The sequence below is a fragment of the Lagenorhynchus albirostris genome, chromosome 17 (assembly GCF_949774975.1).
Source record: "Lagenorhynchus albirostris chromosome 17, mLagAlb1.1, whole genome shotgun sequence".
Lineage (NCBI taxonomy): Eukaryota > Metazoa > Chordata > Mammalia > Artiodactyla > Delphinidae > Lagenorhynchus > Lagenorhynchus albirostris.
The window spans coordinates 14,567,331-14,581,355 of record NC_083111.1 but is presented as its reverse complement, the minus strand read 5'-3'; positions in this window follow the sequence as shown (position 1 = coordinate 14,581,355).

Genomic DNA, 14,025 nt, shown 5'->3' with positions numbered 1-14,025 from the left:
TCACAAAGTATCAGAATGACTTAGGGAGTTTTCGTGTCCCAGCCAAAGAACCTCACAACGATTGTAACATGGAAAAAAACTATCCCAGTTCCAGACAAATGAGCTTGCCGCACACTTGGGGAACAGGTCTCGTTGATTCCTGTACAGCGCAGTGTGTGTCTCGGTAAGTTCGTTACAGGCGGTGGAGATGGTACAGGAACAGCGAGCGACTGGAAGCAGATGCCTCAGCCGGCATTTTGCTGATCAATTAGGCACCGATGCGCTTCCTCCTGTAAGTAGGTCTTTGGGGAGTGACTAAAAAGGGATCCGATCCTTTGATGCTGGGCTACTTTGCAGACATTCTGAGAGTTAATAAAACTCATTACCTCTTAGCGTCTTAGCTTCCTTCTGGCAAGGGACAAAAAGCTAATTTACTCTAGTATAGTAGTGTGTGTGTGCGTGTGTGTGCGTGCGAGCAACTAAAAAAACATCAGAGAGAGAAATGCAGAGTGAAAAAAACTGGTTACTAACATTTATCAGCAATTTATTTATGGAATCCTATAGTTTCAGTGTATTATGATGATGACGCTACTTTCTATGTCTGGCTTCTTGGCATATAACCGTCAGCATGAGAATGGGTGGGAACCTAGTACGAGTTTATAGATAAACATTTCCATTTGTTTCCACAGACTCACGAGCAAGGTTAGAACGCACAACTCAGGTTGGCGGGTCAGAGAAAGGAAGGAGCGTTCGTGAAAATGTTAATTATTTTTTCACGGTGTAAAGTGTGCAGATGTAACATGAAGAGAAAAGTTTAACCGAAAGGAAAAGACAAGTGTTCTTTTCAGGATCTTATCTTCAGGCAGAAACTTTCAAATTCATTGCAGAACCGGGAAAATAAGTATTGTAGTTTCATCTTAATCTACGGCACACATTGAACGATGTTTTCCATACTTTCTAAAGCCTTTGTGTAAATATGGTGCAAATATAGTGAATAGTCAAACAGGAAATTAGATGTAAATTAAACTCACAAGTAACTAGACAAAGGCAATCAGAATTAAAGAAAAAAGAATATAATCAAATCAAACTTCTGTTTTCAAAACTGCTTCTCCTTTATGCCTTCTTTCAAGTTTTACAGACTTGGTTTTTATCCATTGAGGAGGGATGAGAGTGTAAGATTCAGCTTTGTATGTTGTGCAGGAAAAAAAACTCAGAAAGGATGCTTCTGTCTGGCACTACATTTGGAGTAACATGGAGGGGAGCTGTTGAATAATCAGATACCTGGGAAGGTGTACTTCAGAGAAATTTTGAAAGGGGTAAATAGTAACTACAAATTTCGTAGACTAGATGCTTTGAAAGAGAGCCTGCATCCTGCATGCATTCCATTTTCTTTCTTGAAAAAAATGGTGAAGGTCAACATTTTGTCCAAAATTTTTTTAATTTTAAAAATTCTTGTTCTGTATAATTACAAAAGTACTGTGCGCTCATCATATAAAACTCAAATATTACAAAAGTATGTGTGAAATATTTCCCCCCCAATATTTTTTTAATCCACTAAGCACTAGCATTCCCATTTTAACTTTATTTTATTTTTCCTTTTGGTTGCACCGTGTGGCATGTGGGATCTTAGCTCCCTGACCAGGGACGGAACCCACGCCCCCTGCATTGGGAGTGAGGAGTCCCAACAACTGGACCACCAGGGAGGTCCCTAGCATTCCCATTTTAACCAGAAAACTAGGGTAGATTATGAATAAAAGACTAAGTTCACTAAATTTCCTGGAGAATTAATTGGGAATCATAACCACTGACTCGAGTACCCGGCATGCTTTCCCAGGCTTTCTCTCTGTGGACTTATAAAAATGTTTATTTTATAACTACTTTCCTAAGCTGCATCAGTTGAAGAATAAAATTTGACGTTAGGTTTTGGCATTCAATAGAATCTGTCAGTTAATCATTCTTTTAGAGGATGAATTATGGCGCACAAACGCTTCACTTTTCCTTTGTGGTCCTATTAATCCATTCATTGATGAATGTCTCATGAAAAAATAAAAAGGTCCGAATGGACTTTATGGGATATAGACCCTCTTCGTTAATAATCTACAGATTGGACTGCGTGCTCCTTTTAGCAAAGACCCAGCCCAAACACCATGACCTAATAAATCTAATTAGTGTGTGTTAAAATAATTGCAGTGGTTGCAATGAGGTTAGTAGCAATGAGTGACACAGATGATTTTTTTTTCCCTTTTTTTGGGAAGTTTTAAAAGCCTTTTAGGAGTTTTCAGAGTTTTTCATTTAATTGTGTAAAGGTGTTGCAGGGACCCATGACTGACTTTGGTTCTTTGTGCTCGTGGGGTCTCTATTTAGGTTAAAAAGAAGCACTTAGCCCATCTTTTAAACAATCAAAGGTAGTCACGCTCTAATACCTTAACCCTGCAGAGCTATTGTCTGCTTGCAAGTATATTCTATAGGCTTTGCATTCAAGATTGATCTATGCAAATAAGAAAACCTTTTGTTAAGTAAATTTAGGAATGCAAATAAATATGCAAGAAAAAGAAGCAATTAAAAAATCTTTAAGCTACATTAGTAGTCATTCAAGTAGTAAAGCAACTGAGGAAAAAAATAGAAATTATGTGGGTTTGTAAATGTTTATTTATTCCGAGTTGCAATATATTCTTTTTTTTTTTTTGCAATATATTCTTTAGTTAAAATAGCACTGTGAAACAAGCTAGTGGATATAACAAAAAAAGAAACAGATTCACAGACGTAGAGAACTAGTGATTACCAGCGGGGAAAGGGAAGGGGGAGGGGCAAGACAGGGGTAGGGAATTAAAAGGTACAAACTTCTTTGTATAAAATAAAAAAGCTATAAGGCTATATTGTACAACACAGGGAATATAACCAATATTTTATAATAACTATAAATGGAGTATAACCTTTAAAAACTGTGGATCACTATGTGGGACACCTGAAATATATGGTATTGTACATCAACTAAAAAATACCTCAATTTAAAAAAGTGAGGGTAAATCTAAATTAAAAAAATAGCACCGTGAAACACAGAATTGTACCATCTGTAGATTTGATTGGGAGCAAATAAACTGAGTTAAGTGAAACATTTAGATAATTTATTCTTCTAATAATGTTAATGCATATCCACCATTTTTTGTCTCCTGAGTATAATTACAGTATGCCAGATATAGTCTAGTCAGTCAACATTTACCTTTTTTGTTACTTTATATAAAGAGGCAAGATAAACATCAAATAATATCCTAAATTTACAACAGAAAATTTCAAGAAGTCTTCTTTCGACTTCCATCATTTTTCTTTTTTTTTTTTTGGCCATGCCATGTGGTTTGCAGGATCTTAGTTCCCCAACCAAGGATTGAACCTAGGGTCCATGGTACTGAAAGCCCCAAGTCCTAACCACTGGACCACCAGGGAATTCCCTCTACTTATGTCTTTTTTTTTTTTTTTTTTTTTTTGCGGTACGCGGGCCTCTCACTGTTGTGGCCTCTCCCGTTGCAGAGCACAGGCTCCGGACGCGCAGGCTCAGCGGCCATGGCTCACGGGCCCAGCCGCTGTGCAGCATGTGGGATCTTCCCGGACCGGGGCTCAAACCCATGTCCCCTGCATTGGCAGGTGGATTCTTAACCACTGCACCACCAGGGATGTCCCTGTATGCCATTTTTGAGTGAATTTCTCCTTCTGTGCCTTCTACTACCACTGATGATTCTGTAGTTCTGGCCAGGTCTTTTTCCTAAAGCACAAACCTGTTACTTCCAAATACATACTTTTTATATCTCAAATTGAACTCCTTTCCTAACTAACTGTCTCTCCTGGATTTTCTGTTATCACTTAATGGCATCACCAGAAACTTGGGAGTCACCCAGGACCCTGGACTCCTTTTTCCTTTGTCCTCCACATCCAACTGGTCTCCAGGTCCTACTCCACTCCAACTACAAACTATCTCTCAAACTTTCCCTCGTCCATCTAATGGTCATTCCCTTAATTCAGAGTCTCATGAATGATTTTCCAAGAAACACTCTGATCAAGTCTCTCCTTTGCTTTCAGTTTTCCTTCCAGATCCCCCGCTGCTCTCAGAACACATTGCACCCTCTTTCCTGAGGCTTACAGGACTCTTTATGGTCTGGTCTCTACCCACTGCCCACCTTCAATGCCGAGTACCCATCACTCCAGGTGAACTCACTGATTTGAGGTTTATGGAATGATCTGGGCTACTGCAAGCTTCTGTGTATATGCTCATGTCATTTCCACAGGTTGTAATATTATACACTCCTTTATCTCCTGGTCCCACTGACTTGGAGAATTCATTTCCCTGAAGACGAATTTTGTATGTCCTGCTGGCTTCTCTCCACTCTCCATGTTCAGTGTAAAAATCTAACCCTTCTGTGTGGTACCCAAAGCACTGTGCAACTCCCTTGCTATGTACTTATCCCATTGTATTTTTATCCACAGTTTCCTTAGTTTTCTATTAGTTTGAACTTCTTAAAACCAAGAAGGCATTGGAGCAAAGTGGAGAAAACATGGTTTTGGGCAGAGACACAGTGGGTTTATTAACTCTGTGACTTTAGGCAAAAGTTGGCTCAATTTTCTCTTCTGTAAAATGGAGATAACATCTGCTTCATAAGATTGCTATGAAGATTAAAATGAGATAATGATGGTATTGTTATTATTGTTATATATCCTTAACCAACATATTAGCATGTAGAAAGTCCTCAACAAATGTCATAAATTAATAAATTTATTAATACTTATATTCTGTCCTTTCTCCTGGTGACCAGTAAGATGCAATCATAAGACAAAGATGTCTAACCATGGCTATGGGCATCCTTATGACTTGTTGATTCTAGAACAAACAGTACATTGAACTTAGGCTGATCTATTTAGTAGACCATACAGAAAACAATTCTAAACTGTGTTTTTCAAAACTACTATTGTAAAACTTGGAGAAACATGAATTGAGAATTAGAAAACTGGCCAAGATTTGGAGAAAAGTTCTTACATGGAACTAACTTAATTCATAAACACTGTCTGATACTGTTTTATTTTACCCCAGGTGATGGGATAGAGAAGGAGAGCTTTGGGAGTTAACTTCCCATCAGGGGCAGAGAGGAGGTAATAACTATTACTCTGTGCTTGCCAAACAGTCCGGGGAAGTCTGGTGCATATGAATGACATTGATTAGATTCTTTCTACCATGAAGCTATTACCAGAAACAGCTCCAGATTGGAACACTGGATTTTCCATACTCATGTTATTTTTTTCCCACAAATCATCAGTTTACTAGAAAGTTCCTTTCCCTAATTTTACAGCATATATACCTCTATCATATGTGGTAAAGTTAAATACAAACTGTTACGCTTGTAAGTAAGGATAGATTATCTTGTTTTCCCTTTTTTTTTTTTTTTAAATCACTGTTCTTGAAGTTAAAGAACTGCCCCAGGAAGGTAGAGAGGCAGTCAGAGTACGGCTCAATCTACAAGCTAATGGGAAGCAGCACAAAAATGTTAATACTGTATTATTTAAATATTTACATGGGCTGAAAGCAAAGATAAATGAGTCCTTTCACTTCAAACAGTGTTTTTTTTTAAAAAGGTAATTGAAGAAGATTTTATATCTATCTATCTAATATTTATCTACACACACAACATATAGCATATATAATAGTAAGTAATATGTAATGCATATTTTATATTTTATGATTTTTTTAAACCTTTGAAATGGTTTTCTTTCAAGTGAATGAGAATGTTTTCTTGAAATTCTCACATTTTATCGCCAAATATCAATGATGTCATTAGTTTTCAATCACACTATGGAAGTCTTGTACATGTAGCCATTCAATAAATGTTTCTCAAATAATGTTCTTGAATTAATAAAAGGTATAAGTCATAGGAAGGGAAGAAGTAGAAGAGAGAGCCAGTCCTATGGCTTTTGGCTCTATTGGCTCTATTTAAGACTACACACGGGCTTCCCTGGTGGCGCAGTGGTTGAGAGTCCGCCTGCCGATGCAGGGGACACGGGTTCGTGCCCCGGGCCGGGAAGATCCCACATGCCGCGGAGTGGCTGGGCACGTGAGCCATGGCCGCTAAGCCTGCGCATCCGGAGCCTGTGCTCCACAACGTGAGAGGCCCACGTACCAAAGATTTTTTCCTTGTGAAGAGAATTTTTAGGATCTATTCTCTTAACAACTTTTAAATACACCATGCAGCAGTGTTAATTAACTATAGTCACCATGCTGCAGTGTTAACTATAGTCACCATGCCGTGTATTGCATCCCCAGTATTTATCTTATAACTGGAAGTTTGTACCTTTTGACCTCCTTTATCCAACTCCCCACTCCCCATCCCCTGCCTCTGGTAGCCACAAATATGATCTCTTTTTCTATGAAAGTTTTGTTTTGTTTTTAGAGTCTAATATAAGGGAGATCACGCAGTATTTGTCTTTCTCTGTCTGACTTATTTCACTTAGCATAATGCTCTCAAGTTCCATCCATGTTGTCACAAATAATAGGATTTCCTTCTTTTTTATGGCTGAATAGTATTCCATTATATGTACATCACATTTTCTTTATCCATTCATCTGCTGGTAGCCCTTTAGGTTACTGCTGAATCATGTGGTAGTTCTATATTTAATTTGGGGGGGGAACTTCATATGTTTTTTATAGTGGCCGTACCAATTTACAGGCCCACCAACAGTGCACAGGGGTTCCCAAGGAGAAGAGGATTAACTGCCACAATTTGAGCCAGGTTCCCAACGGGGCTAACCAGCCATGACCAGGTCAAGGTTAGGTCCCTGCATCAACTTGGAGGGAGCCATTCCTGAAACAAAGAGTTTGGACAGAGGGTGCTCACCCCACCCTCATTAAAAAAAAAAAAAGAGTCACTTGGCAGACAGCATGAGAAGTGCTGTGCAATATTATAGCATTTTTATCAAGAATGCATAAAAGTTATTAGCCAACATCTAAAATGTCTGTCTTGTCTCACTTCTCAAATATTTCCCCAATATTCATCCAAAAGGAAATATATTAGCTGGACAGCACTTAACAATTAAGAACCTTCTTGCAATTCTATGTTATGTATCCTACCTTTCATGAGCTCCTTAATTATCCTCTTAGACTATTTTTTTTTAAGACTACTGACTAATATCCTCTTCCTGTACTCCTAAGGGTTTTTTTTTTTTTTAATATGGTAGGATCATGACCCAGTCAAAACACTCGTTAACATTTTTTCTTGCTAATATTTTTATTTTAAGATTTATTAAAATAAAAAAATGTAAGTTACAGGAAGTGACATCCAACAACTCGTAGGTCTGTAAATTGAAGAAGGATGCAGAAATTTCTGTCATGCAAATCCCAATCTGAATGTTTTTTACTGATTAATGATGCCTGGCCAGGCAAGAAGCTTCTGCGTTTGACTCTTTCCCTGACTTTTTTTTGCGGTACGCGGGTCTCTCACTGTTGTGGCCTCTCCCGTTGCGGAGCACAGGCTCCGGACGGGCAGGCTCAGTGGCCATGGCTCACGGGCCCAGCCGCTCCGCGGCATGTGGGGTCTTCCCAGACCGGGGCACGAACCCGTGTTCCCTGCATCGGCAGGCGGACTCTCAACCATTGCGCCACCAGGGAAGCCCGAGTTTTACTTTTTTAAAAGAAATTATTTTTAAAATATGTTAATATATATGAACTTCATTTAAAAAAAAATAGAAGAGGATCTATAAAAAGGTATAGTTTGAGAAGTCTTGTTCTTTTCCCTATTCCCATCTCTCCTGTTCCCCATTCCACACACATTTTAAAATTATTTTTTATATAATTAAAAAATAATAAAAAAATAAACTAAAATGTTAACAGTAAAAAGAAAAGAAAAGGAATGTCTACGTACCACCAAGAAAACCTTCCAGCAGGAGACAAATTCATCAACTCAGGTTATGATTTTAAAGTCCATAAACACTTAGGGAAATCTGAAATTATGACAGGAGATCATTTCCTCAAAAAGCCTCCGTAACCCAACAGCTCTCATAGTAAGTACGGAAACAACAGTGATGTGAACGTGTGTGTAGGGTGTGGTTTCTAGGTATTGGGCTCTGTGTTAGTTTCCTAGGGCTGCTAGAACGAAGTCCCACAATCTACGTGGCTTAAAACAGCAGAAATTTATTCTCTCAGAGTTCTGGAGCCCACGAGTCTGAAATCGAGATGTCGGCAGAGACATGCTCTCTCTGAAGCCTCTAGGGAAAGGCTTTCCTTAGGGTAATTTCCTTCTTTGCGCCTATCTTCACATGACCAGCTCCCCTCCAATGGATTAGGGACTGCTCTAATGACCTTATCTTAACTTGATTACATCTGCAAAGACTCTTTCCAAATAAGGTTCACAGGTGAGGGAAGCTTAGTACTTTGAGATATCTTTTTAGATGACACAACTCAACCCTTATCAGGCTTCAAGACTCTCCCTTCTCTAATGGGTTTTTTTTTTAGATTTTTTTGTTTTTACTTCTAAGACTGTGCAAGAAACTAATAGTAATACAACAGACATGATAGTAATATACATTTCTTTTTTTTATGTTAAGGCTTTATATTGTATTTTTTTTCAATTTTGAAAAGTTCTCCTTTTTTAATTTATTTTATATACAGCAGGTTCTTAGTTATCTATTTTATACATATTAGTGTATACATGTCAATCCCAATCTCCCAGTTCATCCCACCACACCCCCCAACTTTCCCACATTTGGAGTCCATATGTTTGTTCTCGACATCTGTGTCTCTATTTCTGCCTTGCAAACCGGTTCTTCTGTGACATTTTTCTAGATTCCACATATATGCGTTAATATACGTAACGCATATTAATATACATCACTAATTATTAGAGAAATGCAAATCAAAATTACAATGAGGTATCACCTCACAGCAGTTAGAATGGGCACCATCAGAAAATCTACAAACAGTAAATGCTGGAGAGGGTGTGGAGAAAAGGGAACCCTCTTGCACTGTTGGTAGGAATGTAAATTGATACAGCCACTATGGAGAACAGTATGGAGGTTCCTTAAAAAACTAAAAATAGAACTACCATACGACCCAGAAATCCCACTACTGGGCATATACCCAGAGAAAACCATAATTCAAAAAGAGTCAGGTACCACAATGTTCATTGCAGCTCTATTTACAATAGCTAGGACATGGAAGCAACCTAAGTGTCCATCAACAGATGAATGGATAAAGAAGATGTGGTACATCTCTTTATCCATTGTATAAATAATGTATTCCATTGTATACAATGGAATATTACTCAGCCATAAAAAGGAACGAAATTGGGTCATTTGTAGAGACATGGATGGACCTAGAGACTGTCATACAGAGTGAAGTAAGTCAGAAAGAGAAAAACAAATATCATATATTAACGCATATATGCAGAATCTAATGGGTTTTATCCTCAGTCTCTACCACCGGGTTTAAAATTCCTAAGAGAAAACACAGATCAGTTGAAGCAAGTGTAAATTCTTAAAATCTGGCTGGGGCTTTTGCCCTGGATATCAAACCTTAAAGAACCACCTTTAATCCTCATTCTTTAAGCATTGATAGGAACTTTCCCCAAGACCCCGCCCCAGGCTCTGATGAGAAGTGCTCACTTCCCTGGTCGGAAGGGAAGCGTCTCAGGCTAGTTCAGGTCCCGCATCATCTCATTCCCTCTTCCAGTAAAGCTCTCCACCCCCTACTTTATTCTGGGGAGCTCCGTTCATGACTTTGTATCAGCGCCCTTGCCAACATCTTGAAGGAGATGAAGTTGGGTGGAGAGAATGGGTGTCCCACAGGCTTTATGCTGCAACCTGAAGGATTCCTCTTCCTTCTGAGCTTGTGTAACACGAGACTAAAATCTTCTCATCACCTGAGCCAACAATGTGCTGATTGCTGAGCATACCCTCCTGTGGGGAAAATTTCACAAGTCCATTTACAGGGCCATTTCTTATCTCTGTGCCCTTGAACTCTAACATGACAGATAACAAGGTGGAATTGAAAAATGGTGATATTTGGAGCCAAAGATGTTGGTGATAGATTGATGAATCGGCAACAAGGGGATGTTATTGCTGATGGGAACGTAAAATTGTGCAGCTGCTCTGGAAAACAGTCTGGGGGCTCCTCAAAAAATTAAACAGAATTACTATATGATGCAGTAATTCCACGTCTGGGTATACACCCAAAAGAAGTGAAAATAGGACTCAGATATTTGTACACCCATGCTCATAGCAGCCTTATTCACAGTAGCCAAAGGCAGAAATAACCCAAATGTCCATTGATGAATGAATGAATAAACAAAATGTGGTCTATGCAGTCAATGGAGTATTAGTCACCTTCAAAAGGAAGGCAATTCTGACATGTGCTACAACATGGATGAACCTTGGAGACATCATGCTAAGTGAAATAAGCTAGTCACAAAAGGAAAAATATTGTGTATGATTCCTCTCATATGAGTTCCCTAGATTAGACAGATTCTTTGAGACACAAGTGGAATGTTGGCTGCCAGGGGTGGGGGGCGGGAGAATGGGGAGGCAGTGTTTAATGGGTACAGAGTTTGAATTTGGGAAGATGGAAAAGTTCTGGCAATGGATGGTGGGGATAGTTGCACAGCAACGGGAATGTACTTAGTGTCCCTGAAATGTACACTTAAAAATGGTTAAAATGGGACTTCCCTGGTGGTCCAGTGGTTAGGACTCTGTGCTTCCACTGCAGGGGACACGAGTTTGATCCCTGATCAGGGAACTAAGATCCCGCGTGCTGTGTGGTGCAGCCAAAAAAAAAAAAAAGGTTAAATTGATAAATTTTAAGTTACGTATATTTTACCGCAGTTAAACAAAAAAGGGCTATGCTGGTTCTCCTGTGATGGAAGAAACTGACCTTGCCAGTGGTGGTTGAAGCCCTCTGCCCTTAGTGACTCGTTTGGTGCAGTGAAGCATGGTCTTGTCAGACTGTCAGAGGTTATGGGGGCTGGGGGGAAGCGGTGCTGCAGGGTGACTTGATATGGAGCTGTACTTTATCCCAAGAACTCAGCATTTTGACAGAAACTCCTTTTTTTCTGTTTGTTTGACATCTTTTCAAAGGAAAGTCATAGATAAACAAGGACCTACTGTATAGCACAGGGAACTATATTCAGTACCTTGTAATAACCATAATGAAAAAGAATCTGAAAAAGTATATCTATCTACCTACCTACCTAACTGAATCACTTTGCTGTATACCTGAGACTAACACAACATTGTAAATTAACTATACTTCAATTAAAAAGAAAAAAAAAAGGAAAGGCACTATCACTCCTCTGATTCTAGTTATCTAATCACTGCAGAGCTGTTTTCCGAGAGACTTAAGCTCTGTTCTGACCCTGGCTAGCAAAGCAGTTCAATGCCCCCCCCGCCACCCCCCCCCCCCCCCCCGTGCCTCTAACAGAAAGATGGCGACAGTCAAGGGCACAAGGGGTGGGTATTTGGGATGAGATCTTTGGCCTTGCATCCAGCCATTTCTTGAATCACAAAGAACAAAACATATCCTCTGGTTTTCTGAAACCAAAGCATCATATTGGCAGACTTTTTGATATTCAGAATTTCCAATTAAAACAGAGATTCATTACAGTGAAGAAATTGGTAGTCATCTCATTCATCTCCTGTGTAAGTGCAGAAAAAGAGACTAACACGTGCAGCCTTCCAATTCCAGCCAGGTCTGTGCTCTTCATAAAAGCTCCGTGTCACCTCTCTCTGTATTGCTCTCTTGTGATCACGGGTGGTTGTCAAGTTGAAAATGGTAAATTACCCTTCAGCCTTTGCTGAGAAACATTATCTATTCAGTTAATGGCCCATAAAATGATTTAGGTAAACGGACAAGACGGCAATTTCTTCTTCCAAAGGAGAAAGACGATACTGTCTAATCTTCCAAACTTCAAGCTTTTGAAAGGTTTTAGGAAATGTAAAATATCACTTGTATAGGATTATAGAAGCCACAAGAGGAAACCAAAAGCGAGGAGGAAAAGAAAGACTCTAGGTGGAGTTCTAAGAGGGAAAACTTTACCAGCTCTTTCCTGTATAAGTGAACATGGATGCCTCGTCTTTCTGCAGATGGATTGCTCATCTGATGAGAGCAAATGTTGATATGGGACGAGGTGAACAGTCATTCTGTGCACTTGAAAATTAAACGTGGAAAAAAGTGAATCTGGCCTCATATGGGATATACACAGAGTCTTTGCTTTATCACACACACTGTAAGTCAGTAAAGTTGTTCAATAAAAATAATCTGACATAGAAAGGAACGTGTGTGGGACAAGGTGGCACCCCCAGATGGTCTTGAGGGGCCATCCTGTAGGGGGTGCTCTACTCTGGACATCAGATGACAGAAATTTTCAGTACTCTTCACCCCATGGTATTGTTAACTTTATCAATACCTGAAGAAATTCTTTAATTCAGGACCTTACACTGTCACATCAAAGAGGTTAATTGAGAATGATTGGACCACACAGTTGAGACCTGTGATTTCTGAAACCATTGGCTTAAATGAGTTTCTTTAATACAGATACCTTACAGCATGGCTCTGGCTTCAACCTCCAATTCCTCACGAGGAAGCTGGCGGTACCCTCAGTGGGGCGTGTCTCAGGAAGCAAATGTCTCTGTCGGTTGAGCCCGGCTCCCTTTGGCTGCCCTGGCGCTTTTCCCCCTCCTCCTCTGCAGCTTCCCGAGATTTGCGCCAACACCAGCCATAGATATAGTCTCTCTGTGCTTGCTCAGAGTTCTGAAGGGTTGAGGTTTGCTAGCTTTTGGAAGCCCCCTGTGCCTTCCTGGGAGGGTCTCTCCGCTGCACTGCACTGCAGTTCTCTGCTCTGTTCTCTCCCCGCGTCCCTCAGAGCCGCAGGGAAGGGGCAAGATGTAGCGAGGATAATTCTCAACTCCAACGTTAGCAGAGCAGCGTCCCGTTTGAACTGCATCTGAAAAATCCTCCCCTGCAAAAGCAGGAGTTACGGATCCTGGGATTCATTCAATTATCTATCCAACCATTCAACCATCTATTCAATATTAGTCTTTTTTCTCACAGTAGCTAAAGCAATCAAAATGTAAATTTGATCATGTCGTTTTCCTGCTCAAAATCTACCCAAAGTCCCATTGTCCTTAGAACAAACTCCATCTTCATCTTGGCCAGCATGTCATTCCTTCATTCACCAAGTAATTGTGTGTTCTGTGCTCTGTGCAGGGCCAGTTTTAGATGCTTGGGATGGAACAATGAAACGAACAGATGAGATCCCTGTGCTGTGGGAGCTTGCATTCTGGCAAGGGGAGGTAGTACAAAATAAACACACTACATCACTAACCTATAGCTTGTTAGAAGGGGATGAACACTATGAAAAAAGAAAAAGGAGCACCCAGTGGAGGTGTGTGGTGGTGAGTTGCCTTTTTAATCAAGCCCCCAACTGCCTGTCTCCTGCCAACAGGCCTGCCCAAGCACTGACTACCTCAGGACCTTTGCACATGCTCTTCTGTGTCATGCTCCTTTTGCATATGCCCAGTTTGCTCCTCCCTTCAGTCAGTTCTCTGCTCAGATGCCATCTCCTCTGAGAAGACCTTCTCGCCCTCTACATCCAAAGTCCCACCCCCAGCACCCTCTATTCCCTTCCCTCGCTCTGTTTTTCTTCATGATACTTTACACCATTATATCTGATTTGTATTGGTTTATTTATTTGTTGTCTCTCTCCCTGCACCAGAACAGAAGCACCACGAGGTCAGGGATTTTGTACAAATTTTCCACTTTTCTATCGTCACCACTCAGTATTTAGTTGTTTCCGGGTTCTGAGCTGCTCCCGCTGCTGGGGGTAGGGGTAGAAATTGATGTGATTAATAATGAAACTTACCCAGAAGCGGCCTCCATTATGAGATATTCTCTCTGGGGGCTACCTGAGGGAGTTGGTCTTCTATCGCTCACCTTTCTGAGGCTCCATGTGGGTGTTTATAATATGAATTAAGGGCTCTGATTATGCTGCCGCCAAATCAGTGTGTTCTAACCTTAGCTTGACA